This window comes from Anomaloglossus baeobatrachus, chromosome 5 (assembly GCF_048569485.1).
Source record: "Anomaloglossus baeobatrachus isolate aAnoBae1 chromosome 5, aAnoBae1.hap1, whole genome shotgun sequence".
In the NCBI taxonomy this organism is placed as follows: domain Eukaryota; kingdom Metazoa; phylum Chordata; class Amphibia; order Anura; family Aromobatidae; genus Anomaloglossus; species Anomaloglossus baeobatrachus.
In genome coordinates this window covers 130924973-130948011 of record NC_134357.1, presented here as the reverse complement: position 1 = coordinate 130948011, position 23039 = coordinate 130924973, and the positions used below count along the sequence as shown (strand labels likewise).

Sequence of the window (23039 nt, the reverse complement as noted above, 5' to 3'; positions counted from 1 at the left end):
ATCACTTGGAGGACTCTGAGACAGACTGGTTCAAGGTTCTCTGGTCTGATGAGACCAAGATCGAAATTTTTGGTGCCAACCACACACGTGACGTTTGGAGACTGGATGGCACTGCATACGACCCCAAGAATACCATCCCTACAGTCAAGCATGGTGGTGGCAGCATCATGCTGTGGGGCTGTTTCTCAGCCAAGGGGCCTGGCCATCTGGTCCGCATCCATGGGAAGATGGATAGCACGGCCTACCTGGAGATTTTGGCCAAGAACCTCCGCTCCTCCAACAAGGATCTAAAGATGGGTCGTCATTTCATCTTCCAACAAGACAACGACCCAAAGCACACAGCCAAGAAAACCAAGGCCTGGTTCAAGAGGGAAAAAAATCAAGGTGTTGCAGTGGCCTAGTCAGTCTCCTGACCTTAACCCAATTGAAAACTTGTGGAAGGAGCTCAAGATTAAAGTCCACATGAGACACCCAAAGAACCTAGATAACTTGGAGAAGATCTGCATGGAGGAGTGGGCCAAGATAACTCCAGAGACCTGTGCCGGCCTGATCAGGTCTTATAAAAGACGATTATTAGCTGTAATTGCAAACAAGGGTTATTCCACAAAATATTAAACCTAGGGGTTGAATAATAATTGACCCACACTTTTATGTTGAAAATTTATTAAAATTTAACTGAGCAACATAACTTGTTGGTCTGTAAGATTTATGCATCTGTTAATAAATCCTGCTCTTGTTTGAAGTTTGCAGGCTCTAACTTATTTGCATCTTATCAAACCTGCTAAATCTGCAGGGGGTTGAATACTACTTGTAGGCACTATATACTGTAAACAGCATCTCTCACTTTAAAAGGCATTTTCTCCAAATCACAACTGATCCTCAGCCCATAGATCACTGGGACCAGCATTCCAGAGAACAAGGATCTGTAGAGTCTAGTCTTGATCCTTGGCCTCTGCTCCCTTTGTGGTCTATGAGACTGTTCAAGAATCACTGTTCTAAAATATCCTCAAATATGTCTGTGTACACATACTCTAGGCATCTTTCAGAAAAATGTCAATGAGATTCAAAGGGAACCTGTCAGGTCAAAAAAGCGGTATAACCTACAAGCAGGGTGATGTGTGAGCTAGTATTGACATCACCAGCGTCATCCAAGTATCCGCCCATAATCTCGTGCCTGCGCAATAAGATCACCGGCGCTGGCGATTTGAGCAGTGCTCAGTCCCGCGATAGTGCCACTGGGCATGCCCGAGATTTCAGGAGCACTGCGGAACATGAGGGCGGCGGCCTCATCTATGTCAATGAACACTGGGGGACGGTGAACAGCGGCAGGAGGGGGGAATAACAGACGCAATACAGCCCGCCCCCGTGGCCAGAAGAAAACCTCATTAGCATACCAAAAGGTAAGATTTTAAAGTGTTTATTTAGGTCTGAAAGGGGGGCCAGTAGGAAGATGAACCTTTCTAGAATGCAGCCCAGGAGCTGCAGAAGGGGGTTCTTTTAGTTTCATAGCAAAAATTCTAGTGACAGGTTCCCTTTAGCATAAAATAAATAATAATATTATTATTATTCTTAATAATTTAAAAAAAAAGATGCATGCAGATCCTCTTATTTTGATACACAGCCAAGTTAGGCCGGTTTCACACATCCGTCTTTTTGCCGTTTTACCGGATCCGGCGCTCTCCCGTACAGATAATACAGTACAATGACAGCGCTGTAACTTCCGGGTCACATGCGCCAGTCACATGACAGCATGTGACCGGCGCTTGTTGCTCTGTCATTGTACTGTATTAACTGTACGGGAGAGCGCCGGATCCGGCAAAACGGCAAAAAGCCGGATGTGTGAAACCGGCCTTAGGCACATGGCTGGAGGCTGCGGCCTATAGCCATATGCTTTATCATGGCTGGGAATCATAATATGGGGGGACCCTACATCAATTTTGTAATTTATTTTTACACCAATCTACAGTGACCTGCAGACAGGGTCTCTTATTGCAAGCAGTCAGACACGCTTGTCACAGGCTGGGGGCGAGACTGACTTCAACCAATCACAAACACCGGGACTGCCGGTGGAAGCGGTGAACATGTAAGAGCGGCCCTAGCAGCAGTTCCAGCAGCGACGGAGACTGACACATAATGAGCTTGCTTTAATCTTGCTATCCTTTCTACCACTATTTTCAAGCACCAGATTCTGGTCCCCATAGACTGATATGGGGACCGGTATCCGGCCAGATATCCGAAATAAATTCCAGGCCTGAAAAATAGTTATTTTTTTAACCCAGTTAGACCCGCCGATCCCGGTTATCTGCGAGTCCACCCATCACTACTTGTGGATCATGTTTGTCAGGTCTTTTTTTCCAATGAACAGAATAAAAAAAATAAATAAATCCAAACAACAACATAGGAACTGTATTATATTTTTTACTGTTGAACCCCGCTTGGATTTTCTTACTGCTTTCCAGTATATTATGTAGTAAAATGAATGGTGTTGTTGAAAACTACAACTCATCCAGCAAAATGCAAGCACCAAAGCAGCTACACCAAAAAAAGTTCTGGGCCTTCGAGGAAGCGCCCAAAAACAACAAAATTGTGCAATTGGGAAGGGTTAAGCACTTTATCAAATCTGAGTATAATAAAAGAGCGAAACGGAGCAGTAAGAGGCAACACAGAGATACTAGAGAAGGACCCGCGGTGCTCCTGCCCTACAAACCCCCGACGCTCCTGCCCTACAAACCCCCGACCCGCGGTGCTCCTGCCCTACAAACCCCCGACCCGCGGTGCTCCTGCCCTACAAACCCCCGACCCGCGGTGCTCCTGCCCTACAAACCCCCGACGCTCCTGCCCTACAAACCCCCGACCCGCGGTGCTCCTGCCCTACAAACCCCCGACCCGCGGTGCTCCTGCCCTACAAACCCCCGACGCTCCTGCCCTACAAACCCCCGACCCGCGGCGCTCCTGCCCTACAAACCCCCGACCCGCGGCGCTCCTGCCCTACAAACCCCCGACGCTCCTGCCCTACAAACCCCCGACCCGCGGCGCTCCTGCCCTACAAACCCCCGACCCGCGGTGCTCCTGCCCTACAAACCCCCGACCCGCGGTGCTCCTGCCCTACAAACCCCCGACGCTCCTGCCCTACAAACCCCCGACCCGCGGTGCTCCTGCCCTACAAACCCCCGACCCGCGGTGCTCCTGCCCTACAAACCCCCGACCCGCGGCGCTCCTGCCCTACAAACCCCCGGGGCTCGTGCCCTATAGCCCCGACACCCGGGGCTCGTGCCCTATAGCCCCGACACCCGTGCCCTACAAACCCCCGGCACCCGGGGGCTCCTGCCCTATAGCCCCGACACCCGGGGGCTCCTGCCCTATAGCCCCGACACCCGGGGGCTCCTGCCCTATAGCCCCGACACCCGGGGGCTCCTGCCCTATAGCCCCGACACCCGGGGGCTCCTGCCCTATAGCCCCGACACCCGGGGGCTCCTGCCCTATAGCCCCGACACCCGGGGGCTCCTGCCCTATAGCCCCGACACCCGGGGGCTCCTGCCCTATAGCCCCGACACCCGGGGCTCCTGCACTGACACACATGCTCTGCTGATAGGTCGGACCACACTGAACAGTTACATAGAAGACGACAAACCTCGGGCTCCGCGTGCACACGCCGCCACACTCACGGCTGCCGCTCCCCACCTTCAGCCAACCCCTCCTCTGCTCGTCTGCTGTCAAATCTGCCGGTTTCCCATGGCAACTGCAAATGACGCAATTCCGTCGCCCGTCGCATAATTTGAACGTCAGGAGCCGGCATTCCGCCATCTTGGTAAAGGCGGAAGTTATGTCAGGAAGTTCTCCTGTCATGCTGTGTGAGTGGCTGGCGCTGCGGTGGAGCGCACGGAGTACATCACCTATGTGACAGTGCTTGTTTGTACACAGTGTGCAATGCTTATAAATAGAGAGGAGATTCTCCTCAGAAATGCCGCCTGGCGTTTGGTGTGTTCGGGCTCCTGTATCAGGAGTGCACGTAGTGAGCCCGGGGATGCGGTAATGTCAGGGGTGCACGTAGTGAGCCGGGGCTGCGGTAATGTCAGGGGTGCACGTAGTGAGCCGGGGCTGCGGTAATGTCAGGGGTGCACGTAGTGAGCCCGGGGCTGCGGTAATGTCAGGGGTGCACGTAGTGAGCCCGGGGCTGCGGTAATGTCAGGGGTGCACGTAGTGAGCCGGGGCTGCGGTAATGTCAGGGGTGCACGTAGTGAGCCCGGGGCTGCGGTAATGTCAGGGGTGCACGTAGTGAGCCGGGGCTGCGGTAATGTCAGGGGTGCACGTAGTGAGCCGGGGATGCGGTAATGTCAGGGGTGCACGTAGTGAGCCCGGGGATGCGGTAATGTCAGGGGTGCACGTAGTGAGCCGGGGCTGCGGTAATGTCAGGGGTGCACGTAGTGAGCCGGGGCTGCGGTAATGTCAGGGGTGCACGTAGTGAGCCCGGGGATGCGGTAATGTCAGGGGTGCACGTAGTGAGCCGGGGCTGCGGTAATGTCAGGGGTGCACGTAGTGAGCCGGGGCTGCGGTAATGTCAGGGGTGCACGTAGTGAGCCGGGGCTGCGGTAATGTCAGGGGTGCACGTAGTGAGCCCGGGGCTGCGGTAATGTCAGGGGTGCACGTAGTGAGCCCGGGGCTGCGGTAATGTCAGGGGTGCACGTAGTGAGCCGGGGCTGCGGTAATGTCAGGGGTGCACGTAGTGAGCCGGGGCTGCGGTAATGTCAGGAGTGCACGTAGTGAGCCCGGGGATGCGGTAATGTCAGGGGTGCACGTAGTGAGCCGGGGCTGCGGTAATGTCAGGGGTGCGCGTAGTGAGCCGGGGCTGCGGTAATGTCAGGTGTGCACGTAGTGAGCCGGGGCTGCGGTAATGTCAGGGGTGCACGTAGTGAGCCCGGGGATGCGGTAATGTCAGGGGTGCACGTAGTGAGCCCGGGGATGCGGTAATGTCAGGGGTGCACGTAGTGAGCCGGGGCTGCGGTAATGTCAGGGGTGCACGTAGTGAGCCGGGGCTGCGGTAATGTCAGGGGTGCACGTAGTGAGCCGGGGCTGCGGTAATGTCAGGGGTGCACGTAGTGAGCCGGGGCTGCGGTAATGTCAGAGGTGCACGTAGTGAGCCGGGGCTGCGGTAATGTCAGGGGTGCACGTAGTGAGCCGGGGCTGCGGTAATGTCAGGGGTGCACGTAGTGAGCCGGGGCTGCGGTAATGTCAGAGGTGCACGTAGTGAGCCGGGGCTGCGGTAATGTCAGGAGTGCACGTAGTGAGCCGGGGCTGCGGTAATGTCAGGGGTGCACGTAGTGAGCCGGGGCTGCGGTAATGTCAGAGGTGCACGTAGTGAGCCCGGGGCTGCGGTAATGTCAGGGGTGCACGTAGTGAGCCCGGGGCTGCGGTAATGTCAGGGGTGCACGTAGTGAGCCGGGGCTGCGGTAATGTCAGGGGTGCACGTAGTGAGCCGGGGCTGCGGTAATGTCAGAGGTGCACGTAGTGAGCCGGGGCTGCGGTAATGTCAGGGGTGCACGTAGTGAGCCGGGGCTGCGGTAATGTCAGGGGTGCACGTAGTGAGCCCGGGGCTGCGGTAATGTCAGGTGTGCACGTAGTGAGCCGGGGCTGCGGTAATGTCAGGGGTGCACGTAGTGAGCCCGGGGATGCGGTAATGTCAGGGGTGCACGTAGTGAGCCCGGGGATGCGGTAATGTCAGGGGTGCACGTAGTGAGCCGGGGCTGCGGTAATGTCAGGGGTGCACGTAGTGAGCCGGGGCTGCGGTAATGTCAGGGGTGCACGTAGTGAGCCGGGGCTGCGGTAATGTCAGGGGTGCACGTAGTGAGCCGGGGCTGCGGTAATGTCAGAGGTGCACGTAGTGAGCCGGGGCTGCGGTAATGTCAGGGGTGCACGTAGTGAGCCGGGGCTGCGGTAATGTCAGGGGTGCACGTAGTGAGCCGGGGCTGCGGTAATGTCAGAGGTGCACGTAGTGAGCCGGGGCTGCGGTAATGTCAGGAGCGCACGTAGTGAGCCGGGGCTGCGGTAATGTCAGGGGTGCACGTAGTGAGCCGGGGCTGCGGTAATGTCAGAGGTGCACGTAGTGAGCCCGGGGCTGCGGTAATGTCAGGGGTGCACGTAGTGAGCCCGGGGCTGCGGTAATGTCAGGGGTGCACGTAGTGAGCCGGGGCTGCGGTAATGTCAGGGGTGCACGTAGTGAGCCGGGGATGCGGTAATGTCAGGGGTGCACGTAGTGAGCCGGGGCTGCGGTAATGTCAGGGGTGCACGTAGTGAGCCCGGGGCTGCGGTAATGTCAGGGGTGCACGTAGTGAGCCGGGGCTGCGGTAATGTCAGGGGTGCACGTAGTGAGCCCGGGGCTGCGGTAATGTCAGGAGTGCACGTAGTGAGCCGGGGCTGCGGTAATGTCAGAGGTGCACGTAGTGAGCCCGGGGCTGCGGTAATGTCAGGGGTGCACGTAGTGAGCCCGGGGCTGCGGTAATGTCAGGGGTGCACGTAGTGAGCCGGGGCTGCGGTAATGTCAGGGGTGCACGTAGTGAGCCGGGGCTGCGGTAATGTCAGGGGTGCACGTAGTGAGCCGGGGCTGCGGTAATGTCAGGGGTGCACGTAGTGAGCGGGGCTGCGGTAATGTCAGGAGTGCACGTAGTGAGCCGGGGCTGCGGTAATGTCAGAGGTGCACGTAGTGAGCCGGGGCTGCGGTAATGTCAGAGGTGCACGTAGTGAGCCGGGGCTGCGGTAATGTCAGGGGTGCACGTAGTGAGCCGGGGCTGCGGTAATGTCAGGGGTGCACGTAGTGAGCCGGGGCTGCGGTAATGTCAGGGGTGCACGTAGTGAGCCGGGGCTGCGGTAATGTCAGGGGTGCACGTAGTGAGCCCGGGGCTGCGGTAATGTCAGGGGTGCACGTAGTGAGCCGGGGCTGCGGTAATGTCAGGGGTGCACGTAGTGAGCGGGGCTGCGGTAATGTCAGGGGTGCACGTAGTGAGCCGGGGCTGCGGTAATGTCAGGGGTGCACGTAGTGAGCCGGGGCTGCGGTAATGTCAGGAGTGCACGTAGTGAGCGGGGCTGCGGTAATGTCAGGGGTGCACGTAGTGAGCTGGGGCTGCGGTAATGTCAGGGGTGCACGTAGTGAGCCCGGGGCTGCGGTAATGTCAGGGGTGCACGTAGTGAGCCGGGGCTGCGGTAATGTCAGGGGTGCACGTAGTGAGCCGGGGCTGCGGTAATGTCAGGGGTGCACGTAGTGAGCCGGGGCTGCGGTAATGTCAGGGGTGCACGTAGTGAGCGGGGCTGCGGTAATGTCAGGAGTGCACGTAGTGAGCGGGGCTGCGGTAATGTCAGAGGTGCACGTAGTGAGCCGGGGCTGCGGTAATGTCAGGGGTGCACGTAGTGAGCCGGGGCTGCGGTAATGTCAGAGGTGCACGTAGTGAGCCGGGGCTGCGGTAATGTCAGGGGTGCACGTAGTGAGCCGGGGCTGCGGTAATGTCAGGGGTGCACGTAGTGAGCCCGGGGCTGCGGTAATGTCAGGGGTGCACGTAGTGAGCCCGGGGCTGCGGTAATGTCAGGAGTGCACGTAGTGAGCCGGGGCTGCGGTAATGTCAGTGGTGCACGTAGTGAGCCGGGGCTGCGGTAATGTCAGGAGTGCACGTAGTGAGCCGGGGCTGCGGCAATGTCAGGGGTGTCTGTACAGCCCCAGATCAGCTGCCTTTTACTGGCACGTCCAGTGTGGCCTCTGTGTCAGTCTAGCGCACAAGGCTCGGGGTTTGGATGCTGTAATATAGGTGTAAACTGTGCCCCTAATACAGGGCGTGAACCCGGAGAACACTGGCCGGCGCCTCATTTGTAATCAGACAAGGATCCTCAATGCTTTTGTGAAAATATAGATGTTCTCCATTGTCGTCAATTCAGCAAACCCCGCACAGATGGGGCCCAGGAACGCCGTGTGTCTGCTGCTTTTTATTTGCATATTTTCTTCAGGTGTCTGTGAAAATACACAATAACCACCTCAGATTACTGTGTTTTCTGTGTTTCCCTTTTATTTGAAGCATTCATGGTGCAGGTTTGAAGATGAGTTGTTTTTAAAGGGAATCGGTCACCAGATTTGGGGCCTATAAACCACGGCCACCACCACCACCGGGCTGTTATATACAGCATTCTAACATGCTGTATATAAGAGCCCAGGCCGCTGTGACAACAGAAAAAACACTGTATTATAGTCACCTAGAAGGTCGCTCTGGTGCAGACTGGTCGAATGGTCGTCTCCGTTCTCTGGTGTCGGCGCCTCCGCTTTCGGCCATATAAAGTGTTTATGTTGTCAAAGCGGCCTGGGCTCTTATATACAGCATTCTAATATACAGCATGCTAATATGCTGTATAGAAGAGCTCACTGGTGGTGGCCGCAGCTTATAGGCCCCAAATCTGGTGACCAATTCCCTTTAAGTACACAATAGCTTCTCTGAAAAATGCAACTGTGTTTTTGTTTTGTTTTATTTTTGTTAACTTCCAGACTCCCTATAACAGTCTATAGGAGAAACATGCACAGTTCAACAGCAGACACAGTGGGCAGGAGCTTTCAGTCAGTCACATCCACTTTGCTGGGACAGTTAAATTCAGACTTTTTTTCCCATAAAAAAGTGTTTAGATTACATTGGCAACATAGCCAAAAAGTCTGCTATCCTTGTATCTCTATGGTCTGCTGCAAAATGTATTTATTTATTTTAAATCCTGTATGCCCTAGAAAGAAAACATTCTAACAAACACTTAAATATAAATATGTAATTTAAGAATTGGTTCACCGACATTTATTATTGTCCATAATGATATTATGATGAAAAACTATGTTTCTTTCAAATACCTTGTGTTGCCAATAGTACCTGTGAGCAGCGCTAATGCAGTCCGCTCTTCTCAATCGCCTGACACCAGGCTCAGTCTTCCTGAGTGACTGATAAGGAATAACGTTTGGAACACCATTCTAAGTCCGAACTGGGTGCAAAAACCTAAAAAAACATCACTATGGGGAGATAAGGTATGCACACCAGTGACTATGTAAGGCAGGGGTGGGGAACCTTTTTTCTGTCGGGGGCCATTTGGAAATTTCTACCAACCTTCGGGGGCCGCACAAAATTATCAATGTTTAAATGACCCTGCTATATTGGGTGAAGCAATTAATTAACTGGTGGCATGGGGCTGGGGGCACAGACACCACACGCGGGGCTGGGGGCACAGACACCACACGCGGGGCTGGGGGCACAGACACCACACGCGGGGCTGGGGGCACAGACACCACACGCGGGGCTGGGGGCACAGACACCACACGCGGGGCTGGGGGCACAGACACCACACGCGGGGCTGGGGGCACAGACACCACACCACACGCGGGGCTGGGGGCACAGACACCACACGCGGGGCTGGGGGCACAGACACCACACGCGGGGCTGGGGGCACAGACACCACTGTGGGGAAGGCACAGACACCACTGTGGGGAAGGCACAGACACCACTGTGGGGGAGGCACAGACACCACTGTGGGGGAGGCACAGACACCACTGTGGGGGAGGCACAGACACCACTGGGGGGGAGGCACAGACACCACTGGGGGGGAGGCACAGACACCACTGTGGGGGAGGCACAGACACCACTGGGGGGGAGGCACAGACATCACTGGGGGGCTGCACAGACATCACTGGGGGGGGCTGCACAGACATCACTGGGGGGGGGCTGCACAGACATCACTGGGGGGGGGCTGCACAGACATCACTGGGGGGGCTGCACAGACATCACTGGGGGGCCTGCACACACGACTGGGGGGGGCTGCACACACGACTGGGGGGGGCTGCACACAGGACTGGGGGGGCTGCACACAGGACTGGGGGGGGCTGCACACAGGACTGGGGGGTGCACACAGGACTGGGGGGGTGCACACAGGACTGGGGGGGTGCACACAGGACTGAGGGGGTGCACACAGGACTGGGTGATGGGCTGCACATAGGATTGTGTGGGGGTGCACACTGGACATTGGGGGGCTGCACACAGGACTGGGGGAGGGGTGCACACAGGATTGGGGGGGTGCAAACAGGACTACTGGGTGATGGGCTGCACACAGGACATTGGGGGGCTGCACACAGGACTGGGGGAGGGGTGCACACAGGACATTGGGGGCCACACTGCGCTGAGAGTTTCATGCAACTCTGGGGGAGAGGGTTTACAGAACTGGTGTGGGGAGGCACAAAGCATTGGGCAGGGCATATAGCAGCAGAGGGTCGGCACTGGACTCACAGCAGCATTGCACTCACATCACCGGAGTGCAGGAGCCGGACACTGCATCAGAAGGAGAAGGCAGGCACTGATCTCCGGAGGGCAGGAGGCGTGCACACAAGGCAGGAAGCTGTGAGGCTGCTGTGGACCCGCCCATTGGCAATTGGCACTGGCCGACGGGAGAACACATTGCAGCACAAACAGCAATGTGTGGATTTAAAGGGCCGGCGGCAGCAAACCGCGGTGACAGCACCAGCACTGCCTCCCCCGGGAATCTGCCCGGGGGCCACATAAAAGGTCATGGAGGGCCGCATGCGGCCCGCGGGCCGGAGGTTCCCCACCCCTGATGTAAGGGAATACATGAAATAGCAGAAACTGCTGTGTGAATACTGACTTGAAAAATCCAATAGCTATATGCAAGAGTGAAAATGTGAAAAATGGAATCTGCATTACTGCCATGAACATATGATATTGTTCATGGCAGTAATGCAGATTCCATTTTTCACATTTTCACTCTTACATATAGCTATTGGATTTTTCAAGTCAGTATTCACACAGCAGTTTCTGCTATTTCATGTATTCCCCTTACATAGTCACTGGTGTGCATACCTTATCTCCCCATATTCCTGAGTGACTGGGCTGTGGGCGAAGTTTCACCACTTGTACAGCCCATCATCTCCCTGCTCCCTCCACTGCAGAGCGTGCAAGCAGGGGATATGCTGGGCTGTGATGTGCGGTGAACCAAAACACTGTCCACAGCCCAGTCACTCACGGAAGCAAGGATGGTTGACCTTAGGGAGATCAACATCCAACACTGCGGAGACACCATCACATGTTTCTCAACGCAGTGATTCTAGAGCAATGCCCCCTGGGAAATATTCAAAACAAGAAAGCCTGCGGAGACACCATCATATGTTTCTCAACGCTGGCAGAAACCTAGCCAGGTCTTTCACCGGGAAGGAACAACTACGGGAAGGGCAGTCACCAGTCAAGGAGACCCTCTATGCCAAACATGGTATCCATCCACAGACAGCTGTTTCGGGGTATTTGCCCCTCATCAGTGTGGAGTAGGAAACTGGCTAGTGGGAGCATTGCCTAGTAGAAGACTACATAAGCAAGGATGGTTGACCTTCGGCCGCGGTGATGTCAGGTGAGCAGGAAGTTGACGTGACATCAACAGATCCCTGAGGTCACGAAGCCTGGGGGTCAGCTGATGGGGAAGAACAGTCCACAATAGCGCTGGTCACAAGCACTATTGGCAACACAAGGTATTTGAGAGAAACATTATTTCTCAACATAATATCGTTGTGGCCAAGAATGAATATGGAAGAACCACCCCTTTAAGGAGCGAACTAAAGGCTGAAGAAAGTTTAATCTAATTCCCTATTTATTTGTTACCCTAATCTAAACTAATTTTTAATTTTCCTGTCTGTCCTTCACTACACTAACTACTAATCTTTTGGGGGTTTTACTCTACTTTCTGTCTGATGACTCTTCATTTTGAGAATCCCAGTGCATGTTGGAAAATTCAAACAAAGCGTTATCAGGGGGTAGAGGATGTGGTCACTGTCACTGCCACTTTTCCTTCGCTGGAACAAAGTATCATCAGTTACGCTCGTTTCAGGGGCTTGTCTGGTCAAGCGAGCTGTCATTGTGCGATGTGCACAGTGACAGTGCGCTCTGTATTGTCAGCTCAGATCATTAAAAATGATTACAGGGAACTAGGAGAGAAGCTGAAGTCCAGGACCTCCAAGGTGGTGTTTTCAGAAATACTACCGGTTCCACGACCGTCACTAGAAAGACAGCGGGAGCTTAGGGAGATAAATACGTGGCTTAGAAATTGGTGCAGGAAGGAAGCGTTCGGGTTCATGGAGAACTGGGCTGACTTCTCGTCAGCTACAGGCTCTACGGTAGGGACGGGCTGCACCTCAATGGGGAAGGTGCAGCTGTGCTGGGGGAGAAAATGGTCAGACGGATGGAGGAGCTTTTAAGCTAGGATCTGGGGGGTGGGAGGGTAGTGGAGCAAAAGAGGGGATAGATCAGATAGAGACAGTGAGACGGTAGGGAACAATGAAGGATTAGGGGGGATGGGACATGCAAGGAACATAGGGAGGCCAGGAGTAATAAAGGTGTTAATAGGATTAAATGTCTACTGGCAAATGCAAGAAGTCTTGCAAACTGAATGAATTGGAGACTCTTATATCAACCATGGATTATGATGTGGTGGGCATTACGGAAACCTGCCTGGATGAAAGCCATGACTGGGTGACAAACATACAGGGTTATAGTACATTTAGGAGGGAGAGGAAAGACAAAAAAGGTGGTGGGGTGTGTATATTTATCAAATCTAACCTAAAACCTGTGTTGAATGATGACATTGGGGGGAACTGCAACAATGTAGAGTCAGTATGGGTAAATGTACATGGGAAGGGGAATAATGGAAAAATGCTAATTGGAGTTTGCTATAAGCCTCCTAACATACCTGAACAAATAGAGAGTGAAATGCTGGAACAAATTGAAAAGGCAGCTAATAATAATAATCGGGTTCTTATTATGGGGGATTTCAACTATCCAGACATACAGTAGGACATAGAATCTCCTGGTTGTGCTAAAAGCTGTAAATTCTTATCCTACCATTCAAGACCATTTCCTCTCTCAGATGGTAGATGAACCGACGAGGGGAGATAATTTGCTAGATCTGGTCCTGTCAAATAGACCGGATACAATTTCAGATCTACAGGTCCGGGAGCACTTGGGCACCAGGGATCATAATATGGTAAGCTTCAACGTTTCAAAGGGGAAATGCTAAAACCTGGAATTTTAGGAAAGCTGATTTCAACAAATTAAGGGAAGAGCTTAAATGTGTAGATTGGGACAAAGTCATGGTAACTGGGGATACTAAACATAAATGGGGAAAGTTTAAGGATATACTACTAGAGTCCTGTAAAAAAACGTATACCCTCTGGTAATAAAATGTCCCGGAATAAAAAGAAACCACTATGGATAAATAAGACTGTACAAAGTATAATAAAACAAAAACAAAGGGCGTTTAAAATCTTGAAGGCTGAGAATACAGAAATAGCATTTCTGGAGTATAAAGATATCAATAGGAAATGCAAAAAAGAAATCAAAGAAGCAAAACTAGCTACTGAAACAAAAATCGCCAATGACATTAAAATAAATCCCAAAATCTTTTATAAATACATTAATGCCAAAAGGAAAACAAAGGATAGTATTGGGCCCTTAAAATATAATAACAAGTTAGTTATAGAGGACAAACAAAAGACTGAGATATTAAATACGCATTTCTCATCTATGTTCACCAAGGAACTGACTGTACCAGGGATCAGTCAACAAGTGAAAAATCAAAGTTCACCACCCAATATAATTAATTTAACACAAGAAGAAGTACGCCTACGTCTGAGTAAATTAAACATTGACAAATCCCCAGGGCCAGATGGCATTCATCCACGAATATTGAGGGAATTGAGCTCCGTAATTGACAGACCACTGTAGCTCATCTTTTTAGACTCGCTTGTAACAGGGTTGGTGCCTCAGGATTGGAGGATTGCTGATGTGGTACCGATATTTAAGAAAGGTAAGAGGATAGATGCAGGCAACTACCGTCCAGTAAGCCTGACATCAGCCAAGTTTTTGAGGGCATTTTAAGGGATGACATGCAAAAATATGTTGCAGAAAATAATATAATAACTGACAGACAGCATGGATTCATGAAAGATAAGTCGTGTCTAACCAACCTGTTGGGGTTCTATGAGGGGGTAAGTGCAAACCTGGAAATTGGTAATGCAGCTGATGTGATTTATTTGGACTTTGCAAAGGCATTTGATACTGTACCACATAATAGCCTTATACTAAAGCTCCAGAAGCAAGGACTAGGGGAAACTATATGCAACTGGGTAAGGAATTGGCTAAAAGATAGGAAACAAAGGCTAGTCATAAATGGTACATTCTCTAAATGGGCTATAGTCAGCAGTGGGGTGCCGCAGGGATCTGTGCTAGGACCGATTCTTTTTAATCTCTTTATTAATGACCTTGTGAATGGAATTGATAGTAAAGTGTCAGTCTTTGCTGATGACACCAAACTATGTAGGATATTAAAAACTGACCTTGATAGTACAATATTACAAAAAGATCTGGATAAGATGTCAGAATGGGCAGATACTTGGCAAATGAGATTTAATGTTGATAAATGTAAAGTAATGCACCTAGGACGGAGTAATCCTATAGCTGTATATACATTAAATGGAAGTAAACTCGGGACTACAGAACAGGAGAAGGACTTTGGTATTCTCATTACAAATAAGCTGAGCAGCAGCACTCAATGTCAAGCAGCAGCTGCAAAAGCAAACAAGATTCTAGGCCACATCTGGAATATGGGATTCAGTTTTGGGCTCCACATTTTAAAAAGGACATTCAGAAGTTAGAGTCAGTTCAAAGGTGGGCAACTAGACTACTACAAGGAATGGAAGGCCTCCCATATGATGACAGGTTGAAAAGGTTAGCTATGTTTAGCTTAGAAAAAAAGACGTCTCAGAGGAGATCTCATTTATATGTATAAATACATGTGTGGTCAATATAAAGGACTGGCACATTACTTATTTCTTCCAAAGACAATACTAAGGACCAGGGTGCACTCAGTGCAAGTGGAAGAAAAGTGATTCCGACAGCTAAATAGGAAGGGGTTCTTTACAGTTAGAGCAGTCAGACTGTGGAATGCCCTACCACAAGAGGTAGTAATGGCAGATACTATAACAGCTTTTAAAAAAGCGCTGGATGATTTCCTCAGTACACAAAACATTGTTGGTTATAAATGACTTAGTGACCAAATGTAGAACTTGTGGAGGAAGGTTGAACTAGATGGACCTAGGTCTTTTTCAACCTTAGTAACTATGTAACTATGTAATTTTGAGAATCCCAGTGCATGTTGGAAAACTCAAACAAAGCGTTATCAGGGGGTAGAGGATGTGGTCACTGTCACAGTCACTGCTCCCTCCCTGGAACAAAGTATCATCAGTTACGCTCGTTTCAGGGGCTGGTCTGGTCAAGCGAGCTGTCATTGTGCGATGTGCACAGTGACAGTGCGCTCTGTATTGTCAGTTCAGATCAGACGAGCCAGCAATAGAGCAGTGCACAATATCAGTGTAAGGTGTCCAAGTACCAGACGGCATTCAAAAACCAGCACCACCCCCGCAAGTGAGGTCCCATTCAGAGACAGTGCTGGCCTTGGAACACCATTGGGTACTCTGACAATCAGTGCCTGCTGCTCTGTTGCTGGCTTTACTGATCTGAGACAGTAACATATAGTGCGCAATCACTGGGAAAATCACACAATGACGGACCGCTGGACCAGACCAGCCTCTGAAACTAGCATTACTGATGACACTGAAATTTTGGCCTTGAAGGCGTTAAGCTAAGTTAAAACAAGTTATATCCTATCCTTCCTCATTAGAGGTTGTCCTATCACCAACACCCACACTGATTGGCAAAATGGGTATCTTTCTTTCCAATAGGGAATATTTTTCCCCGTTGCAAAATGACGAGGTGGTTCGGATGTCTGCTGCTGCTCCATTTATTCCCATAGGCTGCCTGATAAAGCGGAGCACAGAGCTCGGCATCCCCATAGACAAAGAATGGAGTGCATGTCAAACATGCGTATGTTCTGCTGATTAGTGCAGGTCTCAGTGGTCAGACCCCAATAGAGTCATAAGTTGTTTCCTAATATAACATGCTGTTCATCAGACAAATCCTTTTAACAGCATTTTAATAGAAAAGCACAGAATTATTTTTTTTTTCGCATTGTGCTATTTCATGTGAAGCACCTGAAGGGTTAAAGAGGTTGTCCAGGACTTTAGGGCTATGTGCCCATGCTACAGAAGAGTTGCAGATATTTTCTGCAGGTAAACCGGAATTGTCGGTAGAGAACCGCATGTTGAAATGGGATGCAGGCTGTAGTCTGTTTACCCGCGATTTCACATGCGGGCAGCTGATGAAAAACCTGATGCGGTTAGTGGGGAGGGGGCGAGAGAGAGACTGAAGTGAGCCGCAAAATCAGCGGTGACATCACTCAAGTGAGTCCTCCACCTGCGGCTCTCTTCAGTCACTCTGGTGATTTGCTGTCACAGGTGGAGGACTCCAGCTGTGGCCGCGGGTAACCTGAGTGATGTCACCACTGAAAGAGCAACTCATTTCAGTTGCTGTGTGGAGCTCACAGTGTCACATATAGCAGTGCTGGAAGCATCATGGGACCACGTGTGGAATATGTCGGGGTGTTAATAAAGTGGTGAAAAGGGGGGGGGTTGTCTTTTTATTTCAAATAAGGTTTTTTTTGGGTGTTTACTTCCACTTATTTCATGACAACATTGAAGCCAATGGGTGAAAAACGCTGCTAAGCCGGACTCATAATTCACATTTTGCAGATTTTTTTTCTGCATCAAAAACCAGACCAAAACTGAACGGAAATAAACCGCAGTGTGTTCACAGCAAATCAAATAACCCATAGACTTTTGCTGGCTTCATGAGAGACATGCAGATTTTGATGCAGTGGGATCTATGGGCCCTGGCGGTGACCTCTTATCCCTATCAGTGGGCTGTTGTCTTCTATGAGGGACTTTGGGTGGGACAGGAGCTACAATCATGGCCTCAATCGGTTAATTAACCAGGCCGCTGGTTTCCAGTCCTGGCTTCAGGGTCCGAGTACCCCCCTTTTGTGCTCCGGTTTCCGTGTCGGTTCCCCGTGTCGGTACCGGCGGTCCACAACCCTGTCCCGGTCCACCTCGGTTCTGCCGAGCCGTCTTCCCGTCTCCTGCTGACGGAGACCACCGTCTGCCACCTAGCCAAAGGCACCAAGGCTCCTACCCTGGTACCGTCCAACTTGAACTTTCTCTGCCGGAGCTACACCTAGCTCCAGCTCACACTCCTCTTAACTTGAACTACAAAGCTTAACTGCTTGTTTTCCCGCCCCGGGCTGTTTAGACCTCTGTGGGGGGGGTGTCCAACCACCTGGTTCCGCCCACTGGTGTGTCTATCTTTCCCTAAGGGGGGGGTGACTAGGGTTTCAGGTCGGCTGTGTGTTTCCTAAGTGAGGGAAGGGTGTTGTGCAGGGGCCTATCTGTGACTACCTGGTTTTGTCAGGGCGTCACATAAGTCTATGGGAAACCCAAATAACAACTATTTGGAACTATTCGGGCTTCCCATAGACTTACATTGCGCATCGAATATTCACATAGCGGCGAGCTATTCGTCGGATATTCGCAAAGCCGAATATTTGAGGTATTCCTAGTATTCGATCATCCCTAGTAAAAATATAAAAAAATCTCAAAATAAAGAACAAGAAAAAAATAATTCCAATAAATATGTAAATGTAAGTAACTCCCCCCACATATTTTGTATTGCAGCGTTTGTACCAAACCGATCTATAAACCTTTAAAACTAGTTAACCCCTCAGTGAACACGGTAAAAAAAAAGTAGCAAAAACTGTCTTTATCATACAGCTGACAAAAAAGTGAAATAAAATATGATCAAAACGTCATATATAGATAAAAAAAATAGTATCGCTGAAAATGTAGTCTTCTCCCGCAAAAAAAACAAAATGCCATACAGTTCCGCCATCAAAAAAAAATACTAATTCTCAGAATATAACAATGCAAAAACTTTTTTTTTTTTTTCTCTAAAATTGTTTTTATGATGGAACTTGCAAACGATAAAGAAACAATAAATTGTGCTGACCTGAAGAAGGAAGAATAAAGCCATATTATCACTTTTACAGCACGGTGAAGGACGTAAAAAAAGACCATATTCCTGAATTGCTGTTTCTTATTAATTCTGCCTCACAAAAAGTGGAAAAGAAAGGAATCAAAAATTTTATGTGGCCAAAAATGGTACCAATAAAAACTCCAAATCATCCTGCAAAAAACAAGATCTCACCTCACACCTGACACTGTCAGCAGGAAAATAAAAAAAAACTATAGCCTTTAAAATTCAGTGATGCAAAACACCTTTTATTTTGTAAAAAAAAAAAGTGTTTTTAGTGTGATAGTAGCTAAAGCTAAAAAAAACTATATAAGTCTGGCATCTATATAATCTGACTGGAGGAATAAAGCCGCCTAATCACATACCACATTATGCTCGGCGTAAAAAATAATAGCAGGTATAGAATTGGCTTTGTTTGATTTGTTCATTCTGCCTCTAAAAGATCGCAGTACGATGCGGCTCCTATTTATCCTGCACTGTACGCTGAGCGCTTACACTTGAGATTACATGTAAGGGTAGATGCCTACGATCAGGAATAGTAGCGTTATGAACGCAGCATGTTTTCACTGCGTCCAAAACGTTGCATTGTGCAGTACAAGCACAGTGGATGGGATTTATAGAAATCCCTGCCAACTGTGCTTCTTTTCTCCACAGCCTAAACTGACATGCAGTGCAGCTTTCCTTGCCGCAGCATGTCAATTTATGCTGCAGGGATGCGAGTGTCCTCAACTGGGAAAACAGTGAAAGTCCACAGCACCCCAAGCCCTGATCGTGGGCACGAGCAGCTGCTGTATTCTGAAGAGAACACTTGTGTCTCCATAGGAGAAGTCACACTGAGTCCAGGACACATCGTGTGGGGATCGTGGGCCCATACCATAAATCTCTGAAAAACAACATGATTCAGACAAAATTCCCAATGGAAAATTCACCGTAATGAGGCAAAGGGAGTTCCTTTGACCTCACGTCTGACCCGCGGTCTGGTGGTATCCATCTTTTCATGCCTCTGTTTAGGCGCACACAAATGTGCGGCCATCAACAGTTTTGTTCCCCTTTGAAAAGATGGACATCGCTGAACAGAGGCCAAACGGAGTCCGGAGTAACTCTGCTGCCTCATTAGTGTATGGATCTATTTTGGGTTTCACCTGAATCAGGAATTTCGGAGATGTAGATGGAAAGCCCGATGTAAGTGCTGAGCAAAGACCATAGGATAAATTAGAACTGATCCAAAATGTTCTGTACCAAAATGGCCAAATAGCATTCCACTAAACCCACAGAAACACAAGTGCCCACTCACATTACTGGTAGCACAAAGGCTCTGGAAAAATGCTATGGGTAAGGAGAAATTAAGTACAATATGTCACAAAAAACTGAAACCGGTAGGTGCTGTATTAGAGCTTCAAACCGGTTGCAAGTTTTACATATCTGTAATCATGTACTGCAGAGGATGGCACTTGCTTTGGACACAGATTTTCACATAAACAAACGTAATAAAAACAATAAAATGAAAAATGTATCTTTAATATCATTGTGTGACAAAGTGGTTATGTTGTTTTTCCCAGTGCCAGGCAGTAACTATTATTATGGATATTTGCTTCCCACTGCAGTACAGACGTGGCTTTCACACACTGGAAGCTGCTATAGCCCAAATGAGATTTTCTGTTTAGCATGATAAGGATTAAAAAGGCCTTATGCCGGCCAAATTAGCAAATAGGCTCAGCGTTTTTACTGGCTTAACTGTCTTCTTACATGGAAATGACTTTATAGATCTGTAAAATAAGCGTCCCCTACCATACATTTTCTAAAGACACACACTGTCATATGCTTTTCTTTAGTATAGTGGCACGCAGCATTTAACTCTCTAAATGAAAAACGGTAAGATTCACATATTCCCTGTCAGATGTACTTACAATTAGACAAGGACCATTTGGCTCTTCAAAAATATGAGACGCTTTAGATTGAACGTGACCGTAATGCTATCCTAGTAAAGTATTTAAGCTCAGATGATTTAATGAAAATATTGTCATTCTAAATTATTGCCTGAAATTTATCTCCATATGTAACCACTAAGGCAGTTTATACCTTCTGTGCCTCGTTGTATCGCCAGCATTATAAAGACCCCATCCCACCATTTTTCTGTAGTAAAGGGTTACTATACTGCAAGTGTTTGCATTGAGGCAGCCATGGTTTTCACGTTTTGTATTTCAGCCCCCATAAGCTTTGCTTTTTCAAGTTTCAATTAAAGACTAAATTTGGAAAATAATCTCCATGAATTACTATTCCAATTTATACTTGTTCTAACAGTAAACACTGGTCAATTTGATTTTTTTTGTTAAGAACAATTAATGGACAATGGGCTTTGTACAGTCTGATAAGAATGTTAAACCAAAAACCTCATGTTCAGGTATATAAATTTTTGCCTAGCGACATAAGATCAACTTATGATTTTTGGATGTGCAGTTCATGTTTTTTTTCTCCAGCTATGTAACCTCATTAAACTCGGTGACCTCAATGAGGTCCCTGAGTTCACAGACTTGCATCTTCTAACACAAAATCGCGGGGGGTTATTTTTTTTAGCAAAGATGCAGATTTGGTGCTGAAATTTTTACACAATTTTCCTGCACCCAATCTACACCTCCTGGCACAAAAATCACATCAAAACTGCATCAAAACGCATGCAGTATTGATGCAATTTTTTGCCAGGAGGTGTAGATTGGGTGCCAGAATATGTTGTAAAAATTTCAGCACTAAATCTGCATCTCTTGGCAAAAAATGCACAAAACGGTTTTGACGCCGTTTTGGTGCAGTTTTCTGCCAGGATGTGCAAATATGGTCCTGAAATGTGATGCAGACATTTCAGCACAAAATTTGCACCTCCTGGTAGAAAAAAAAAGTACCAAAACACCAGGAAAACCGTTTTTGTGCATTTGTTTTGCAAAGAGATGCAGATTTAGTGCTGAAATTTTTACACCATATTCCTGCACCCAATCTACACCTCCTGGCAAAAAAATCACATCAAAACTGCATCAAAACGCATGCGGTATTGATGCAATTTTTTGCCAGGAGGTGTAGATTGGGTGACGGAATATGTTGTAAAAATGTCAGCACTAAATCTGCATCTCTTGGCAAAAAATGCACAAAACGGTTTTGACGCCGTTTTGGTGCAGTTTTCTGCCAGGATGTGCAAATATGGTCCTGAAATGTGATGCAGACATTTCAGCACAAAATTTGCACCTCCTGGTAGAAAAAAAAAGTACCAAAACACCAGGAAAACCGTTTTTGTGCATTTGTTTTGCAAAGAGATGCAGATTTAGTGCTGAAATTTTTACACCATATTCCTGCTCCCAATCTACACCCCCTGGCCAAAAAAAAAAATCGCCTCAAAACTGCATGTGTTATGATGCGATATTCATTTTTTGCCATGAGGTGGGTGGAGGAATATGATGTAAAAAGTTCAGCAGCAAATCTGCATGTCTTGGCAAAACAAACGCAATTTTCTGCTAGGAGATGCAGGTCTCTGAATTCAGTGACCTCACTGAGGTGACTGAGTTTAATGAGATTACCTCCAGTCACAGATGGAGGACCATGGGAACCGCCAGCTATGGCCACAAGTAAACTGAGCAAAGTCACCGCTCATTACTGCGGCTAAGTCAGTTTCTGCCTAAAGCCCACAGTGTGAGGACATGTTCTGTGACTTCAGTAATGTGGAAGAGCTGTAATCGTCATGAAACCTTGTGTGGATTACGTCGGATCTAAGTCTTTGGGGTTAATAAATTGGAGAAAGAGTGTGTTTTTGCCTTTTATTTCAAATAAAGGATTTCTTCAGTATTTGTTTATTTCTTTTAATTTACAGATTACTAATGGGGGCTCTCACAGACCCTCCCCATTACTAGTCTAGGGCTTAGTGACAGCTGTGAGCTATTATTAACCCCTTATTACCCCGATTGCCACTGAACCAGGGCAATCGTGATGAGCCAGGGAAAGTGCCAGGATTGTCGCATCTAATAGATGCGTCAATCTGGTTGGCTGCAGGCTGCTATTTTTAGGCTGGGGGGCCCAATAATCATGGGTCTCCTTAGGCTAAGAATACTAGCTCACAGCTTTCTGCTTTTTCATGGCTGGGTATCAAAATTGGAAGGGACCGCACTCCATTTTTTTCAATTATTTATTGAAATAATTAAAAATAAAGCTGCATAGGGTCCCTCTTATTTTGATACACAGCCAAGATAAACGCACTGCTGGGGGCTGCAGCCTGTAGCCGTATGCTATATCTGTTCTGGGTATCATAAAATGGGGGACCCTATGCAAATTTTTTAATTTATTTATTTTAACACCACAATAGGGGCCCACATAGTGTCTGTGATTGGCTACCGTCTGTATGTCAGTCATGCTTAGATATTGCATCTTTTGTACAGTGGGGAAAAAAAGTATTTAGACAAAAAGACTGACGGCACTCACCAAACTGAAATGTGAACAGGTGCATAACTAAACATGAGATAAAATACAAAAAAAGACAGTTTGCACTCTGAAATCTAAAGTATGAAAACTAGATTTCCCTTAGCAGTAATGCAGGTCTATATTCACACCTTCATAGTTTTCATACTTTAGCATTTCAGAGTGCAAACTGTCTTTTTATGAAAAAAGTATTTAGTCAACTACCAATTGTGTAAGTTCTCCCACTTAAAAAGATGAGAGAGGCCTGTAATTGACATCATGGGTAGACCACAACTATGAGAGACAAAATGAGAAAACAAATACAGAAAATCACTCTGTCTGATTTTGAAAGATTTTATTTGCAAATTATGATGGAAAATAAGTATTTGGTCAATAACAAAAGTTCATCTCAATATTTTCTTATATATTCTTTGTTGGCAATGACAGAGGTCAAATGTTTTCTGTAACTCTTCACAAGGCTGGCACACACTGTTACTGGTATGTTGGCCCATTCATCCATTCATCCTCTAGAGCAGTGATGTTTTGAGCCTGTATGTTGGGCAACACAGACTTTCA

The 23039-nt window shown here is 48.6% G+C and overlaps 1 protein-coding gene across 2 annotated transcripts in view; it reads right to left on the bottom strand.

Annotated features, from left to right (window-relative positions):
* The window catches only part of FBXL15 (F-box and leucine rich repeat protein 15), a 47971-nt gene extending 44219 nt beyond the window's left edge, over positions 1–3752 (bottom strand). The window contains exon 1 of one of the 2 annotated variants that reach the window (XM_075347225.1): positions 3632–3752. The gene's annotated coding sequence lies outside the window, so the exon portion shown is untranslated. The remainder of the gene's footprint in view (positions 1–3631) is intronic. The other variant, XM_075347226.1, reaches the window with a different exon arrangement.
* Between the last annotated feature and the right edge of the window lie 19287 nt (positions 3753–23039).